Below are 19,067 nucleotides of genomic sequence, written 5' to 3' on the forward strand. Positions count from 1 at the left end.
ACATATACACACACCTTCTAAGGGCCTCCCTTGATTGACCAGCCAAGTCTCTCCATGCAGGTACTCCTGGGGCAAACATCATGTTCTTCCAGACCAATGCCAAACCTGACCCCAGGCTGCAGGGTTTCAGAGCCTTCACCACTACTTGTGGGCCAAGGAAACAGGACTGGGCAATCTCACTTGGTATAGTAGACATTTAACCTGACAATTTTTAACTTCAGCTGAGAAATTTAAAGTTCCCTATAGAAGACCCAAATGTCACTCTACACTTTAGAAAACTGTTTCGTGTCTGTTTAATTCATGAACAAAATAAGTCTTACTTCTCAAGACCAAGAACAGACATGCCAAATCTTGGGGACCCAGAAGGCACATGGAAATACAAACGGACTTGCTTCCGCCTTACTATCTTCAAGGACCCGCCCATATCCATCAAGAAGAAAACTATAGCCAAAGGGATCTGCATAAAAGAACAGTGTATAAAATAACCTAAAGAAAATTGTCTTTGGGTTCGTTCATTCTTAAATCACGGAAAAGAAAGGCCACAAGGTTTAGGTTCACAAAATTATTAAATAGCAAAATTAAGATTATCATCGACAGCTCATATTTTTAGTCCATTGTTCCATACTCCCTACTCCTCCTACTTTTTCAGAACTGTTTCAGATACAGTTCTCCCTGAAACAACATGGGTTTGAACTGCACAAGCCCACTGATATGAAGATTTTTAAAAATAAATACCTGTACGCTTTTCCATCAGCCGTGAGGACTCTGCAGATGTTGAGGGCTGACTGTTGCTTTGTTCTTTGTCATTTTCTGGAGGAGACTTGCGTATCTGCAGATTTGGGCATCTGCTGGGGATCCTGGAACCAACCCCCCACAGATACTGAGGGACAGCTAAGTTTTGGGGGAGTCAAAAGTTATATATGGATTTTTGACCACGAAGGCTTGGGCACCACTAACCCCAGTTGTTCAAGGGTCAACTGTATATCTCTGGTAAAGTCAAAAAAATACCCTAGCATCAATCAATGTGGGAGAGTTTGGCCTTTTCCCCCATCTGTTCCTTTTCATTCTTTTATAGTTATTTCTTTAAATTATGAACCCTGTCTTAAACATCTATAAATAAAAGGCTTGGCTTAGACTGTTCTGATTTCTATAGTAAACCTGTATTATCATCTGCCTCTAAATCAAACGTTCTACAGACCAAATATTGATATTCTGCCCCTTATTTAAGACCATCAACACTGTTAATCACTTTTTCAATAAACAAAGGAGACAGGCAAAAACATATTTTCCTTAGCTTTTCAATTTAGGTGTATCTGAGATTTCAGATGATTGAACTGCCTTGTTGTTGTAATATTATTACTAATTCTTTTTTAGTAAACATAATAAAAGAGAGGGAACTCTATGTAAATATCTGTTGTGTGTGAGAGGTACTTATAGGTACTATGAATGCATACATACACATATACACACATACTTGAAAAAATGCATTTTATAAGACCCGTGGATAAAAATAAGCATAACAAAAGCAAAAAGAATATTATGACATCACTGCTTTCTTGCAGTTTTCATCATTCAGGACACTAACTAAATAAACATTGGATTAAATTATTGAGAGTTTCAAGTTTGGCTAATGACTAGATAGTACTACATATTTTTAAAATATCTGTGTATATCAGAAACCATTCTTAATATGTCAAATATACTATGATTCATAAACTCAGCCTATCAAAGAAATATTATTTTGAAGCCCTGGATTTTCTGATTAAAAGTGACAGGTAGTTGAAACCGTAGCTGGTTTGAAATTCCTAAAAGATGACTACATAGGTAAAAGAGGACAAAGGGGTGTTTGCAAAACACCAGAACCTCTGAAAAACAACTCTAAAAATATGTGAAAAGCATTCCAGCCTTAAGTACAGACAATGGAATGTTGATTTGAAACATCTAAGTGTAAGAAAGGACAGTGACAGATTAAAACTCATTAAAATTAAATCAGCTCATTGTGTAGCCTTAGCTAAAAGGAAAATGATTCTTCCGTGAAAATATGTATGCTCTATTATTTCTCTTTATATACAATAGTCCAGCAAGATGCTTTCAGGTAGGTATATTAATGCCTATTCCTGTTCCTACAGTGTATTATTCTACAAAAAAAAATAATAATAATAATAATAAAATAATAAAATAAAATAAAATAAATAAAAAAATTAATGCCAAGGCATTCAGCCATTCAGGACATACGAGAAACTTTGAAAGAAACTTTCTTTGATCATCAGCCCCCGGGCCGAAAGAAAAAGCAGGCAATATTGTCATCATAGTCTCTGCAGGAGCTTTATGTGGAATTCTAATTAAGCAGTCCTGTTTCTTTTCAGATATTGGAAAAAATAATCTGACTACGGTTCCTAAGGAATTTGGAAAGAAAATATGAATTTATATGTGGCATGCATTAGAAGGGGCTCCCTGCAGAATCATCAGGAGACCATGCAAGCATCTGTTTAGAACATTTCTTTAAGTCATGAAATTGAAATGCCACTCTCATCAAAAGTCGAACTCTCTGGAAAATACCGACTGACAAACAGAAAACTGTAGCATTTCAGCGTCTTGGGGTTGATAAGAATAAAGTCTAGACGATAAATCTTTGAAACACGAATCCTCTTTGTAAATCCCCTATTTAACAGCTGTCCCTGTGTGAACTACACACTCCAGGAAGGACATGACAGTGTTGGCTTGTCCGTCACATTTTCCCAAGGGTTAGCACAGAGGCTGGCACACAGCAGCCAGTCAATAAACATTGTGAAGTTTTTTTCTAGTACAGTAACTTCTTTCTACATATAGGGAGAAGTGGAGGAAATGAACATCAGCAAATCTCAGCGGAGAACTAGGAGGCTTTTGACAGGAGCAGAAAGAACTCAGAGAAGTAAATTCTCATCTCTCCATTACTGCTGCTCAGATTTTCTCCTTTCTTTTTTTGCAAGAGAAATTGATGATAATAACGGTAGTAACAGTGGCGTAAGATGACATGCAGATAAATTTTCGAAGTTTCCTTAATGAAGCATTACATTTGCGTGGTTTGGCCCGGGAATCAAAAAAGAAGAAGAACGAAGCCCATGAGAACGGTACCTGCGTCCCACTGAAGCGCCAGCCAGCTCCACCCAGAGATGCTCACCGTGAGAACCAGTGGAAAGAGCCTGAGCCGCTGGAACCATTGCCTATGAATTCATGGAGTGATACGTGGGGAAAAAAAAAAAAAAGACCTCAATTGAGTTGGTGTCTCCTCCCCAAAGAAATCTAATTTGTTGGTGACGCCTTTACTATTCGGATATAGCGATTTTTCTTGCCAAAAAATGTGAGGTGATGTACTGTGCAATGCAGAGTATAGTCCATTGGTTAGGAAACTCAGGGAAAGTTAATTACTCATAATCGCATCATAAATATCTGTATTTTAAGAACCAGGAACTTGCTTTTGAAGCCTGCTACTTAAAAATAGATTGTTTAAATCTCCACCCCACCCCCCCAAAAATGCAGTGTTTATTGTTGAATTGTCAGTACTCATGCTTAAAAACCTATAGAGTCTGCTTAAAAATCTGAAGCCAGCACTGATGTCCACACCTGTGAGAACCGTGCAACGTAAAACCCAACGCAGCCTATGTGACGTCAGGTTCATCTGGAAAACATCTGCAGCATGTTCGACAACCAACACGGATGAAACGTAAAGACTTCCAGACGGGCTGGAGCCTGTCTCGTCCCCGGATTATTCTGAGCCAGCATCTTGATGTTAACACGCTTTCCCTGGCTTTGGCGATTACTCCACTAGGCTGTGTACAACCTGTTTTCACACGGGACACAATTATCATAGGTAATTACATGTGAGCAAATATCTGTCCTTACACTGGGAGTTCACAGCAGCGTCACCCTTGTTCCAGAGCACCAAACTCCCTTTACGGGGACACACTCGACATGTCATCATTGAAGTAATTAGCATGCTTAAGGTTTCTTCAAAATGTATGAATGCATCAAATTTTCACTAGAGACTTTTGTTCTTGTCAAAAGCTCTACCATAACCTGAGAATTACAATAGGAGGAGATAATGGAGACACAGCATTCTGTTCCATAGGACTTGTTGAAACACGGAGTTACCTCTCTACAGCATTAGTTAGGGAGACAAGTGAAGACTCCCAGGCTCTCCAGGCTGTTTTCCTGGGTCTCTATTCACACTGCACCTGAAGCAACTCAAATGCCTGCATCTGAACTAGTCACACCGAATGATGGTACCAGCGCATTAAAAGCAAAGAGTGTTCTGCAAAGTTCAGCTGAAGCAATTCAAAGCACTACAGAATTCAGAGACTTTCAGTGCTCACTTGTCTGTGCTAAAAGCAGCAATGGCAATATCGATTTTATATATTTATTTGCATCTCAATTCAAAAGCTGTAAGTGCACCTTACAAAATACAAATAATACAACGGGACTTTTAAAAAGCAACTTCAGAACTCCAGGAGAAAGAGAAGAAAAATAAAATGAAGTCACAGGTGAAATTAACACACGAAATGCATGCCATGAAGTCTAAATATGGCACTGAGCTTACCAGTAAAACAAAGACAAATGGGACCAAATTTGTGATGTCATTGTTTAGGAGAAGCACAATAATTCTATTTGGCTTAGAAGGGGACTTGTGATTTATATTCTCCACCGGATTCACTTTCCTAAATAATCTAGACAAGTGTTATTCAGATTTTGAATTACCCCATAGTATGTTATAAAACAATTTTTTTAGTCATGACCAACAACTTTTTTAAAAATAGAAATTATTAAAATGCATTACACATAGGATAATTATTTTTTCACAAATTTTTATATTAATTTATGTATTTACATATAATATATATATATACTGGGTTGTGAACATTTTAATTTATTTTTTACTATGTTTGTGGTCAAAAAAGTGTCAAAAGTCCCTGAGCTAGCCTGATGAAGTCTCTACTTATTTTACTGGGAACAACAGGAAAGCAGACACGAAAAATGCGTAGACTTGAGGTAAGAGAAAGTGGCCCGAGCTTCTGTGCCTTGCTCAGTGAGAAAAGCAGCTCCTACACGAGATTGAGGTGGGTTCTCCAGAGGGTTCTGAGTGAGGCTTTACAGCTGCAGCAAGTCTCAAAAGACAATTATCTTCAGCTGCTCTATTGCTGCTACTTGTGATGAATTTTAATTAGTAACATTAAAAAGAGAAGATAATAGATATTAAAGGTATCTTTAAGTCACGAGTCAAACAATAATACTGGCACCTACTTTAGCACCCTGCTCAGGAGAACCTGGGAGGGAGTGACTCCTTGGCCCAGCCCTCCCAGGCACAATTGATCGCTCCCCTAATCCATCCTATAAGCCTCTGTTTGAGTCTTGACAACATTCTCATATGCACATCCATCTCCCTTGTCAGACTAAGAACCTTCAAAGATAGAAATAGTGCCTTTCCAATCACACTGCTGGGCACTTCGTAGATGCTCGAAGCGTATTTGTGGGGGAAACGAATGCATGAATGAGTAACTGAATATTCAGTTACTCTGGTATTTCTCTGATGTAATAAAAATTTGTTTTCACAGTGAGGACTTCCTGACTGTCCAAGATTCTGCAATGCTTTCAGAATTAAGAGAGAAAGGTGGGCTTTAATGTTAATTTCATCCATCGTAATTTTTAAAATTAGTCGATTATACTTATCAAAGATGGCAGATCAGTTTCAGCTCATGGGGTGACACTGAAGGATGAGAACTAGCTCCCTGGATTCCCAGGCTGGCTCTGGGCCAAGCTGGCAGAAGTGAACCCTTGAACCGTCAAGCCGTGTGCTTGAGATGACAATGGCTCGCATGCCCCATGTCAGTCATCACCAAGTATCGAGTCAGAGGACCTGTATATTCATCTGTAACAGGTACTGAAAACTGCCGGCTCCTCCTGGGCAACAGCCAATGACAAAGAGTTAGGGAATGAGCAAGGTAATGATCACGATTATTTTAATCCAGGTTCCTTGTTGACACAAAGAGATAGTACAACCATTAGTGCCCAAGTGGCAGAGATGACAATGGAATTTGCTGTCCACAATCTCTTCTCCCTGGAATGGAGCAGAAGAAGAGAGAGCAGCCACACTGAGGTTCTAACTCCTAAAACAGATATTTAATAATGGCTACTTAACAGCAGTTTTAAAAAAAACAAAGTTAGCAGTTGCAGTAATTATAGTCAACTTGTCAAAACTGTTCAGTGTTTGTTATTTTTTGATAGGTGGCCCTACCTCCATTCCCTCCAGGATCTGCTGGGTTGAAATAGGGTACAGATAGCTTAAATGCTATACGAGATATGCATTTCAAAGAGGGTCTTTTGTTTCGCTTTGTTTTTCTTAGATCCATGTTTATATCCCAAGATCTCTGCGAAGTAGAAAGCAATGCACTCTAGAGGAAATTGTTTGCAAACCAAAGAGAGAATTTAAAATTATGGGTCAGAGCCATTTGCTTGCAACTATAATGAAAATTCAGGGTTCCATTTCAGAGTACTGCTTGATCATTAAAGCACTGTCTGCTATGCCTTACCTGAGAATTTAAATAATGAACTCTTAATCTCACTCATACTGCCGCATAGTGCTGAAGAAAGGTAAGTTGGTAATGTTTGCAGAAGTCTTACTCATGTCCACCCTCCCAGGTGGGTAGAAGCAGAAGCCACTATGTCCCGCACTGGGACTCACCAAAGTCAGGGAGAGGATTATTCCAGAAGAGCTGTGCTGAGTAGGAGGAAACACGTCAAAGCCCACAGGATGGGAAGTGCCCTGCTCTGGACAGTGGGCCTTTCTGCAGAACATTTAATGAAATCTAAAAAACAACAACAACAACAAAAAAAAAACACTGAGCACATTCAGGGCTTTATTTAGCAACTCGTAGGCATCAAACTATACCTGAGAGAAGGAAGTTTAACTGGTTCTGGGAAGGACAATGAATAAATAAAAGATCTAGGGGAGCTTTTCAGGTTGAACATGGGGAGGGTGGAAAGGAACAGCATGGGAACTGCGCCGACACACTACAATCAGAAAGGAAGAGAAGAGGGAGAGACAGAGAAGAAGAGATCACAGGACACGAAGACAAAGGAGGAACTGAGACTGGCAGTCTGGAAAGAACAAATAGCATTAAAAACAGGAGCCATCAAAAAACGCATGATTAAAAAAAGAGTAAGAACACAACATTCTGTAGAACAGAAGCCCAAACTAAAATGATAAATAGCAACAATGAAATGAAATGAAAAGGACCTTAATAAGTAAATTCAAAACAGGAAAGAAGAAAACGTACGTGATTAAAGATCAAATGAATCACTTAGAACAGATGACCTCAAACTTTTCTGTTAAGGTTCCAATAGTAAATATGTTAAGTTTTCAGGCCACACAGTCTCTGTCATAGCTGTCCATCTCTGCAGAAATAGATTATACATGTAATATATTAACATTCATGAGGTGTTTAAAATAGGGCCTAGACATAGTAACTGGTTATCATTATCATCAATATCAAGACAGATCCAAATTAAGTTACAGAACTTCAAAGATAAAGAGAAAAAAAAATCATTCAGGCATTTAGGCAGAAAAAGCTACCCTCGATGGGGAAACCGGGCTGGCCTCAAGCTTTTTCACAGCAATATTTAATTCCAGAAGTCAACACACAATGTTTATAACATATTAAAGAGCACTGTGTGGAACCAGGAGTAATACACCCAGCCAAGCTGCTCAAATATAAAGGCGTTAGGCCGTTTTCTCAAATATGAAAGAACTCTGAGAATGAAGAAGTTATAATTCATTTGCTAAAAAATTAAGTAAAAATTTTAAAGCTACGTGACAATCAAATCCAACCAACCAAGTGATAAATTAAAAATCAGAGTCAGTGATGGAAAAGTCAGGGTACTAGAACTAGTGCTGAGCACGGCATCCATTGAAATAGAGAACGCGTGATGACTCACAGGGAATTATGTTTGCAGAACGAAATGTAATGCTACGATGCTGACAAAGAAAAATAATTTGAAACAAAGAGCAGGAGGTGGAGACGGGGAAGGAAAAGTGAAAGGAAGCGGAAAGGGTCCTCATCTCCTCATCTTTCCTATCGGGCTGTCTATCGAATACTATTTAAAGATGAAACGTGAAATTTTTTAAAATTGTTTCTTCGACTTTGCAAAGTTGTTATGCCGTAAGACTATTTCTTATTGATTAAGAAACATTGGTAATTCCTTGTTTCGCTCCAGCTTCTTTTTTTCCTAAAACTTAAATAAAATTGAGTGTAGTGTTTCACAGAGGATGAGTGCATCATTTCAAAATTATTTTCACTTATCGATTCAACCATTTCTCCATCAGCACTGTGTATGCCAGAACAAGACGTTCAGAATGATAGTCACCAAATTGTTTTTAGGCGGAAGAATTTTTTTTAAGTTTATCGGGGTAGCATTGATTAATACAATTATATAATTTTGGGGTGTACATTATAATTTGACATCTATATATTCTACTGTGTGATTACCACCCAGTAGGTGGAATAATTAGGACGATTCTTGCTTTCTACTTTGTACTATCCTCCATTGTGATTTTTGACAAGCAGTGTGTGGGATTCCTAGCTGCCCATCGAAATCCTTTCTCACTGTCTATCTGTACCCAGGACTAAGCCACGTTTCCCAAACTCTCTTACACCTACATGTGATCATGTGACTAAGTCCTCTTGAGCAGAAGCAAGTTTCAACTTCCACTGATCTGATTTTTGACTTCTTTCTTTCTCCTTCCTGCCCAGTGACCGGAGCCAACTTACAAAGCACGTATTGGAGACGGCAGGTGTGTCAGGCCACATGTGTGAAAGCGTGTGGAACTGAGCCACCGAACCTCCCGAAACGCTCACCCCAGTTGTGCTGCATGAGAGAAGAACAATGCCTGTGTTCTTTTAGCCATATTATTTGTGAGTCTCTTTATAGAGCATCCTGTTCCTTCAGTATAATTAAAATAAGCACATATTATTTCATTTTAAAAAAAATAATCCAATAATCTAAAAATAGAAATCAATCTAGTCTAAAAAACAAACGATCTAGGCCATACTCCCCAGCACATAAGTCACAGATTCCAATTATTCTGCCAATAGTGTAAGAATAAATGTGGCCTCACTAGCATGACTGACGACTTTCGAAGATGGATTTCGCCAGCCGGAAGACCTAGTGGGAATGGCACTTAGTGGCATCACAGATTTTCTGCATTGATTTCATCTTTGAGACTTGTTTTGTTTGTGTTGTTTTTAGAGATAGTCTGGCTTATAATATTTCAGATTATTCAGAAGAGCATGTTCCCTCTGAATTCAGAAGGACATTGGTCTCTAAGATCAATATCTTTGCTATTCAACCAGATACTTCACTAGTTTTTAAGTAAATCAGTTGGATCTAGACAAACCTATGTTCCCTCAGCCCTGTTTCATTGCATTTTGAAAGTTAATTTCAACATAAAACTTTTTATATAAATTAATTAAACTCCAGTGTCTGGGAAACGTCACCAATACACCATCCACTGTATTTGTGATGTGTAATAAGAGATTATAACTCTATATCAGTGTATAAGGCTAGTGAAGGCCAGTGAAATTATCGGGATCATTTGGATACTGATCCTGGAATTGAAGTATTTATCGAAAAAAAATCATCTGAAAATTGGAAGGAGCCTCAAGAGGCCAATTGGTCTAGGCTCTTCCAAATAAGGTATCGAATATTTTTCTTAAAAATTTTAATTAAGCTGCAAGATGACAGGTTTCCAGATTTTATTTATCACCACACAGATAAATGGTTTTCAAATAATCACTGAGGAGAAGAACGTGGGAGGTTAAAATAAAAACTTTCATTTAGTTCTCTTCACACATCTGCCCCTGGAAAATCTTTTTTTTGTCTCCAATATTTTCTTAATTTTATGAAATAACAAATTGGAATATGAAAGGCATGAAAATCCTAACTGTCTGGCCCATTTCCTCTCAAGAAATAAAAATCTTTCCACAACGTGTTTATAAGTTACAAGCCAGACACAAATACTAATTTTTCAGTCCAGAGATATCGAATTTCCATTATAATGTATTTAAATCTCTGCAAACTAGAGTGTTTTTAGAAACCATGCCAGTCAAAGATGTCTAAAACATGTTCCTAATTCTTTCCTGAAGTTAGCTTTATACCAATTAGCTATTATTTCTAGTGAGTACTCAGCCTCCTCAAAGATAACCATTCCACTCCTTTATTCTTGACTATCTTATTAATTTTGACATTTTTTCCTTTTATATATTAAGGTAGCAATAGCAGCACTATCAAATTCATCAAGTAGTGAAGGATACTTCCAACTTGAAATCTAATTAATTTTTCATGTTCATTATCTTTTAAGAGCGTCTCTTGCAAAAGGACATTATCTGCTCCTCTTTTCATGATAATTGATGCAGTTCTTCCCCCATCTTTTTATTATTTTTTTTTCTAATAGGTGAGGAAAGACTTTTAATACTTATACTTACAATCTTGCCAATAACTTTTTAAAAGATAAGTGTTAAATATGTCATTCAAGATGCATAATGTGTTAACAAAAATCAGATCCATTAGAATAAGAAACTCATTAAGGGGTAAATTTAAAGAGTTTACAGAAGTACACCATTACTTTATGAAGCACTGAATTATTCATAGGAAACATGATGACATGCATTACCTTTATATTTTTAAGAAACCACATGAAGAAGAAAATTATTTTAGTACAAATATCACAAAAAATATACTGAATCGTATATTGTAATTGTAATATGTAATTGAGAGCACTGGCTCTCAATTACATATAATAAACTAGCTTAAAGGAAAAATGAAGGTTAGGAGAAAACAGGTAAGAGAGAAGGAGGCAGGAGGAGAGGGAGGGGAGGGAGAGAGAGTGCATTTTAAGAAAAAAGGGATATGCTCTGGACAGTCGAAGCTAATTCATGTACCTAAAGAACTAGCGGCGCATTAAAAATAAATAAATCATAAAGAAATAGCTTCTGTAAAATTTTAACAAATTTTAATGTCGGCATTAAAAAAGTAGAAGTGAATGAAAGCTTGCCATTTGATATCGAAAAAAGATTTCTTATAATATACTTACCTGCTACAAGCTATGTCTGAGACTGTGAAAAGTCTCTGCAACCACGCGGTCTCAAGTGATCTACCCTGAGGAGCCAGAAAGCTACTTGGTCACTGATAACCAGAGGATAGAAATAAATTGTCCATTAAAAGAAAAGAGACTATTTTACATCCAGAGAGAAGGGAGAAAAGTAGGGATAAACCAGCCGAAATGAATGGAATTCAACCTTTGGGCTAGCAAATCACTTAAACTAATGCCTGGGCAAAACAAAACAAACAAAACAAAACAAACAAAATAAAACAAAACAAAACAGAAAAGAGGTGGTGAGCATGGGGGCAGGGAGAGCACACACCAGAGGAGGAGACTGGTTTTCAAACATAAACTCGTCACAAGTCATTTTCCTCTTCAGGGATATGGATACATTGGGTCCCAGAGAAATTATTAGTCCAGGTCGATCCAGGTTGCCTAGTGAGTCACAAGGAAGAGAAGGTCCAAATCAAAGCTTAATAAGACTTTTTAAAGCATATATTAGAGTTTTATTTACTTTTCATGCTTATTCTTTAACATATTCAACTATATAGAACATATAGTTATATAATCAACTATCTATAATATATAGTTATATATTATATGTGATATTAACTTTCTAAAACTATATTATATATAAATATATAACTATATAAACATGTACAACTATAGTTATATGTATTATATAAAATCAACTGTATATAATATAATCAAATATATAGTCTTTAATATAAATCAACTGTTATATTGTAGATGCTAATCTTTTCCTTCCTTCAGTAGACTTTGTCACCTTGAGTTGTCTTCTTGGCAATGGAAACATACTCCCTCACCCTTGGGAATCAACAGAACACGTTAACAAATTGAAACCATAGCTTTTGCCTAATGAGTGGAATTTTCTCTGTGAAAATCTAGCTAGTCCATTAACTAGGATCGAACCCATATACTCGGCTTCATTAGGTACATGTCTATTCAACTGAAATGCCCAGCCCCAAAAGACTTTGAAATGCATGTAATATGAACAGAATAATTCTGAGGATTCATACAAACATACACCCTTGCTTCTTTACTCAGGTATAGATTTTAAAATGTTAGAGAATAATTTAATGGAACAAGAAAACTGCTCACCATAAGAAAAAGAAAAAAAGGCAAAGAAAATAGGAGAATTTGAAAAATTTACCTGAATTAATCCAAGTTTAACCATTGGAGAACATGGTGTTGGCAGTTTTCTGGAGAATTTACATGGCAAAACCCTTGCTGGATAATCCAGTCTTTTGCCTAAAAAGTAGCACATCCAAAACAAAACAGGTTCTCAGCAGGCATTTTAAAGCTAATTTAGAATATAATTTCAGTGCTTTCTGAAATTATAGATTTTGGATGCATTTGTCCTAACTTTAGCTACTTACATCTCGATTCTTTTCCTCTATCATAGAAAAAATATATACATGAGTAAAATTTGAAGAAAGAGGCTGAAAGGTGAGCTGTTTTGCAGAGATGAATGAGTGACACTCATTCATGATTTCCTGTGCCGCACAGCTGGAAAGAGAAGAAAATGAGCCTCATCTTCAGCAAATGAGTCTTCGGTCGCAGTCTGAACAAACCCAATCCTGGCACCATCATCTTCTCCATTTAGTCTTCAATTAGATACTCAGGTTTAAACGATCACCTTTCTTCAGGAAGATGCATACTCTCTCCTTGTAAGAAGTACTATTTCCTGTCTCCGATTTGTTGATACCTGCTTCAGGGAAGCTCACTTCTGTGTCCTACAAAACTGGCTCTGCTTGCCTGAGCATCATCGTGATTAAGAATCTATTTAACGCTTTAGACTTATTTACTAGAGCTCATGACATCCTTAAACAGCAGTCTCCAACTTTTTTGGCACCAGGGATCGGTGCTCTGATGAGAATCTAATGCCTGATGGTCTGAGGCGGAGCTGAGGCAGTGATGCTGGCGCTGGGGAGCGGCTGCAGGTACAGATGAAGCTATGCTCGCTGTGAGGCCCGGTTCCTAATAGGTTCCTAATGGTACCAGTTTGTGGTCCGGAGGTTGGAGACCCCTACTTATCAGTTAGATCAGTATAATGGTCTTCTTATAAATGAGAAAATAGAAGTTAAGTAACTTAGACTAGGTCACATAGGTAATTTGGGTCAAAGACTCAAAGTAGTACCTAAGACTAAACTCTTAAGTGGTTACTTGTTTCAAAAAGATTACTTGTTTCAAAACTTATACCTCGACTGTTACTGAATATAAGTAACAAGAGAGATTTTTTTTTTTTCTCTAACCCTGTAGCTGATGGCATCGTTTTGGTGGATCTGTGAGGCCAGGGCCAGTATCTCTATAGTTCTCTTGGTCTCAAGATTACAGCTTCTGGTCCAGGCAATATGTCTGTGTCTGAGACAGTCGGGAGAGGAGAGAATGTTTTACCAGCACTGTCTATTCCCATCAGGAAAGCAAAACCTTCCTCAGAAAATTCCCAGCATAGTTTCATTTTGTCAGGGGAGGTGGATAATATGAACCTCGAATGCTCTATCTTTTTTAATGAAAAACAATTTTAAAAAAAAGAAAAGAAAAAGAAGGGGATTGAGAGGGAAAACTGTGCCAGCCAACCAATGATGTCTACCATGGTCGTTTACAGAATCTTATTTTGAATATTCACTCGCTAAGCATCGTTTGGTTCCATGACATGCCGGCGTTTGTTAACAGAGCCGTGGGAGCCAGCCCCTGAGTTTGTTTGTTTTTTAATGAGATAAAAACTTGTAAGTTGAAAACATTTTATCCATTGTCTTAATGTGGTGAAAGGAAGAGAATTTTATAAAAATGGCCAAAAGTCGATTTTGGTGGCTTAAATCCATGGTCCGACTGTGTCTGAAAAGATATGGTTTGGAGATTGCTGTTTTAGTACAAGTGGCCACACGTTTTCCAGAGCCCAGGCCTCTTTCTTTATGTCAGTCCCCAACAAATATAGCTCCCTCAATCTCTTCCCCATTTATCCAAGTCCTATCACCTAACTCATGGCTCAGTCGCATCTTTGTCACACTGGGACACTCGACACCTGATACTATTGGGAGCCTTTTCTGTCTATGAAGATTCATGATGTAATTTTTCATTTACATTTATCTCACATCCATATGCTTTTGCCAGAGATAACATCACCATATAAATGTGGTCTATTGTACCTGCTCTAAAAGTATATCGGTAGTAGAAGGGACACAAGATTTGAAATGCAAGGGGCCAGAAGCTGGTCCACAGAAAATTCTTCCAAGCATCAGATGCGTAAAATTGTAAGCAGGGAATTTGTTCAACGTCTAGTCAGATAGAAATTCTCTCCTCTCAGGAATATTTTAGCTAATGCAGAATATGCCATTATAAAGCACCTTACAATTATTTTCTTCTGGATGGGAATTGTACCAAATAGAATTTATCAGCATCCTCGCACTTTTAAGGCACAATCCTACAGTAATACTACAGAGAGAAAATACAGCTGTGAGTAAATCCACATTGTAGATGCGTTTTAATGCGCCTGCCTCAGGATTGCGCTACCGATAACCAAAAGTGTAACAAAAAGAAACTGCTGGAGACTGAGTGTTATTGCATCTGCCCTCCCAAATTCACATGTTGAAACTTGAATCCCAGTGGGATGGTGTTGGGAGGTGGGGCCTTTGAGAGGTGATTAGAACACGAGGGAGCAGCCCTCGTGAGTGGCATCAGGGCCTTTATAAAAGAGACCCAAGAGAGCTCTCTATCCCTTCCCACCACATGAGGACACAGGGAGAAGATGGCCATCTGTGAACCAGGAAGTGGGTTCTCTCCAGAAACCAAATCTGCAGGCACCTTTTTCTTGGACTTCCTAGCCACCCAGTCTGTGGTAGTTTGCTACAGCAGCCCAAATAAACCGAGACGGAAGCTTTTCTAAGCTGTCAATAAAAAGATACAAATTTCCATCAATTATGCTAGAAGAAAGGATCGGTTTTATCTCTTGTCGACATAGAACACTACTACAAAGTCTTTGTCATATAAAGAGGCGCATAAACAAAAATGTAGGGAAAAAATGTTATAGAGGTGTGTCGAGGGATAAATTAATCAAGAGATATGTTATTTTTTTCTGAATTGCATGGTGATTGTGGGCTTTTTCTGCTTTTAAAAATAGGAACTTGATGTAATTTGTTTCTTTTTAATTTTAGATAAATATTAATTTTGCATTCACGATTTCATGTTCTTTTTTTCTTAAAGAGGTTAGAAAAATTGCGAAAGCTTCAGAACTCTTCATAATATGGCTCTGTCCCAGAAGGAAGAAAGGAAGGTAGCACTATCTAATCCACATCTCTTTAAACCGTGAGCAACGCAACATGAAGACTTTTATAGAAGGCTACAGGTGAATGTACCAGTCAGGATGAGAAAATCACGCCTCCCCCCGGGTGATAACTGGAAACTTCTGTTTAAAGCCTCTATGGAATCCAGATCCATTATGGAAAATCTGGGTAAGAAAGAGTGGGAACAGAGTATTTATTCATTGAACTTTTGCAGAGACTCGATATTTGTCTATGCAACTTTTAGTGCAGAATCGAATATAGCAATATTAGTACAGTCGTGACAATATGCTGAATAAAAAACAGAAGTATTAAACCATCTAATACAAAGGTCAGCTTCTGAAGGAGAGATGATGGAGACAGATGGTGAATGTTCTCAGCAAGACCAAACGGCATCAGTGATCAGAGCAGAGAACAATGTGTGAACATCAGAAACCAAAGGACAAATGACGACTATAAGAGGGTGAGCAAAGGGCTCAGAAAAATTATGAAGGGACGAGAGCCTAACACTGATGTAGCACAGCCCAGCTCAGCATCGCTCTATCCGCATCTCCCATGTGAGGGTTTGTGGAGCTAGAAGGAAGAATGGTGAGGTCACAGGGTCAATAGCCCAGTTGGGCTGTGTTCACTGCCCCTCTAGATCCAATTAGGAAAAAAAATGATAAAGAAAAAGAATTCAATAAGGGGGGATGGAAACAGGATATATGAGAAAAGAATGACAGAAAAGCAAGTCACACCTGTTACGGAGAAGGGAGGAGGGCACCGTAGAGACCCACGGTGTGTTTCAGCTCCACGGCTGGTCTGTCCCCTGACTCTGTCCCATTCCATAATGCTCCATTCTCTGTTTTTATCAGGGGACAATGGCTGGGTGGAGAAGAGTATTCATTAAAGGGGACTCCTGGATGAGCCAGAGCCCAGAGGTCACAAGTGAATTTGTAGTAGAAGGCAGAGAAAAAGAACCAAGCAAACCTGGAATGAGATATCAACTGCATTTTACTAGATTTACCCAAACTATAAAAGAAAATGGCAATTGCTTGTGTTAATTGAGTTTGTGTCAGGGACCAGATGTTAGGCTAAGCACCTTACAAACATTATTGCATTTAATAATCACGGCATTTTGAAGGGGGTATAAATGTTATTTTCATTGTACAGGTTGAGAACATTCGGGCCTAGAAAAGTGAAGAAATATGCCCAAGGACACAGAGATAGTAAGCGGTGGAATTTTTAGGGAGGTCTTTCTGCAAACGGAATTCAGGTTCTTTAAAACTACATCAGAGTACCTACGGTTAAAAAATAAATACTCAGCCGTGACTCAAATTAGAAGCAAACAGCCTCCCTCCATTTGTGGTTTTGCTCACTTAGAGCTGCAGATAGGATGGCGTTCCATCTCTTTTCATTTCTCTGCCTTTTTGATTCACCCACATACATCTGTGTCTGCAGAGGAGGCATTTCGCCGCCTCGCTTTCTCGAGTGGAAAACATTATCGCAGTCTAGTCTGAATCTTTCTTTCTTACAGGTTTCTTGTTAGAAAGGAGCATCCAGAGCTCGGCACCCATCTGCTAAATGTGTGCTCTGGCCGAAGAGCCAGTGTCAGCTTGTTGACCATATTTTGTATCGTTTCCTCAGAGCCTGAGTTCCATCAACGAACACCCAGTGACGGTCAGCATTCCCTTAGCATCCGTGAAGTAAGGCATCATTCACCATAGACGGCTGCTCTGCATGCAAACTGGAGAACACTGAGCTGTTTAAATCTTAGTATCTTGCGAATTTAGTACATTTAAACACTTATAAAAAATAACCAAGGCACTAATTCCCACTAGGAATTAACGGCAGACAAAATTACTTGTCTTGGCTTGAAACTCTGTTTGAGAGAAGCCACTAGATTCCTCTTTACCCTTCCAACTTAAATTATACAATGCTGATGTTATATCATTTTTACAACACAATATGGAGATTGCCTCCCTAGCAGAAAATAATAACAAATGTTAAACTTTAAAAGAAATTTAAATTTCTATAATGAACATATATGACATAACATTTTTAAAGGCTATCATAAAAAATAGGTATAGATACATCCAAGAAATAGCTCTTTTAAAAAGTTTTTTAAAATGTTGAAAACAAATAAACAAACAAACAAACAAATTTAGCAAACTTAGCCAAATTATAAACCCTAGAAGCAGAGTGTTCTTCTCCAAGATGCTGGTGAATCGTAACCTAGACATTATGGCCATTTACGATATATTTAATATTGTGCCAGACAGTGAATGTGCTTCCTAATATGATGGTCAAGAAGCAATTCTAGGCTCCCGTGTCATTTCAAACATTAACACGGGGGCGGGCGTTGGGGGCTCACGGTGAAGGGTCTGATGCGTAGACACTCTGGACCTGGAAGGAAGCAAGTCCAAAGCCAGGATGTGCGTCGTGAGTGAAGAACAGGGGTGCCTGGGATGCTTTCATCTTAGATCTGTGACGAAGTGACTGGAACCATTTTGGGTTTGTAATAAAATAGGTCTGATGTTGACCTCGAGTGAGCTAGTTAGCCTCTGCGAATTTCGGTGCCTCGTCTGTAAAATGGGGATCATAACGCTTGCTTCCGCTACTGGTTGAGCACTAAACACTCTGTGTTAAGACACGGGGCCACGAATCGTTCTCCAGGGCAGCTCACGAGTGTCCCTCGGCACTTCAAACCCAAAAGTGAACTTATCGACTCTCCTCCCTCCACCACCTCTCCTGCTCCATTCCAAGCACTGAAATCGAAATCGTAGGAACCGTCACTGACTCCTCTTCCTCCTCCCGCAGCTTCCATACTTAACTGGACCTGCACATGCTGTCAGAACTGTCCCCTGAATATATCTCATCTCACGCCCAGAGGGAGCAGAGTTTTATATGATGCCAAGGGATTCCTGGGAAAAAAATGTAACATCGGCTGCAGCTCTTGACCCCTTTTTCTCACCCTGGGAAGGCTCAGCGGCCTCATGTGGTCCAGGGTCTGCCACTTCCATTCATAACCCAGAACAAAACTTCACTGAGAGAGTTGTTCCCTTAAAGTGTCCCCCTGGTGACGGCGTGAAAAACTATAAGACAACTTCCAATCCCATTTAAAGCCACCAAACAGGATCATCCACAGAGCATGTACAGTGTCCACCCTCCCTTTTAGCTCACAGATTTAATATGGTGGGAAAAAAAGGAATGTTCTGAAATACTTACCAATGTATTTTCCCTCTTCGGTAACTGTTTCAGTTGGTTTTTGTCCCCATATCCCAAATTCATACGTTGACATCCTCATCCCCAGGACCTCAGAATGCCACCTTATTTGGACATGGGGTCTTTAGAGAAGTAATCAAGTTAAAATGGGGTCCTTGGGGTGGGCCCTCATCCAAGGTGACTGGTATCTTTGCAGGAGGGAAATTTAGTCACCGACACGCATGAAGGGAGAGGATGTGAGGAGGACACGGGGACGAGACCGCCACCCGCAAGCCAAGGGGAGAGACCCAGAGCGGATTCTCCCCTAGACCCCTCAAAAAATCCAACCCTGCTGATGCCTCGATTTCAGACTTCTGGCCTCTAGAACTGAGACAATAAATTGCCATCATTTAAGCCTCCTAGTTTGTGGGGCTTCGTTGCAGCGCTCCTAG

This window comes from Pteropus medius, unplaced genomic scaffold (assembly GCF_902729225.1).
Source record: "Pteropus medius unplaced genomic scaffold, Ma_sr-lr_union100, whole genome shotgun sequence".
NCBI lineage: Eukaryota > Metazoa > Chordata > Mammalia > Chiroptera > Pteropodidae > Pteropus > Pteropus medius.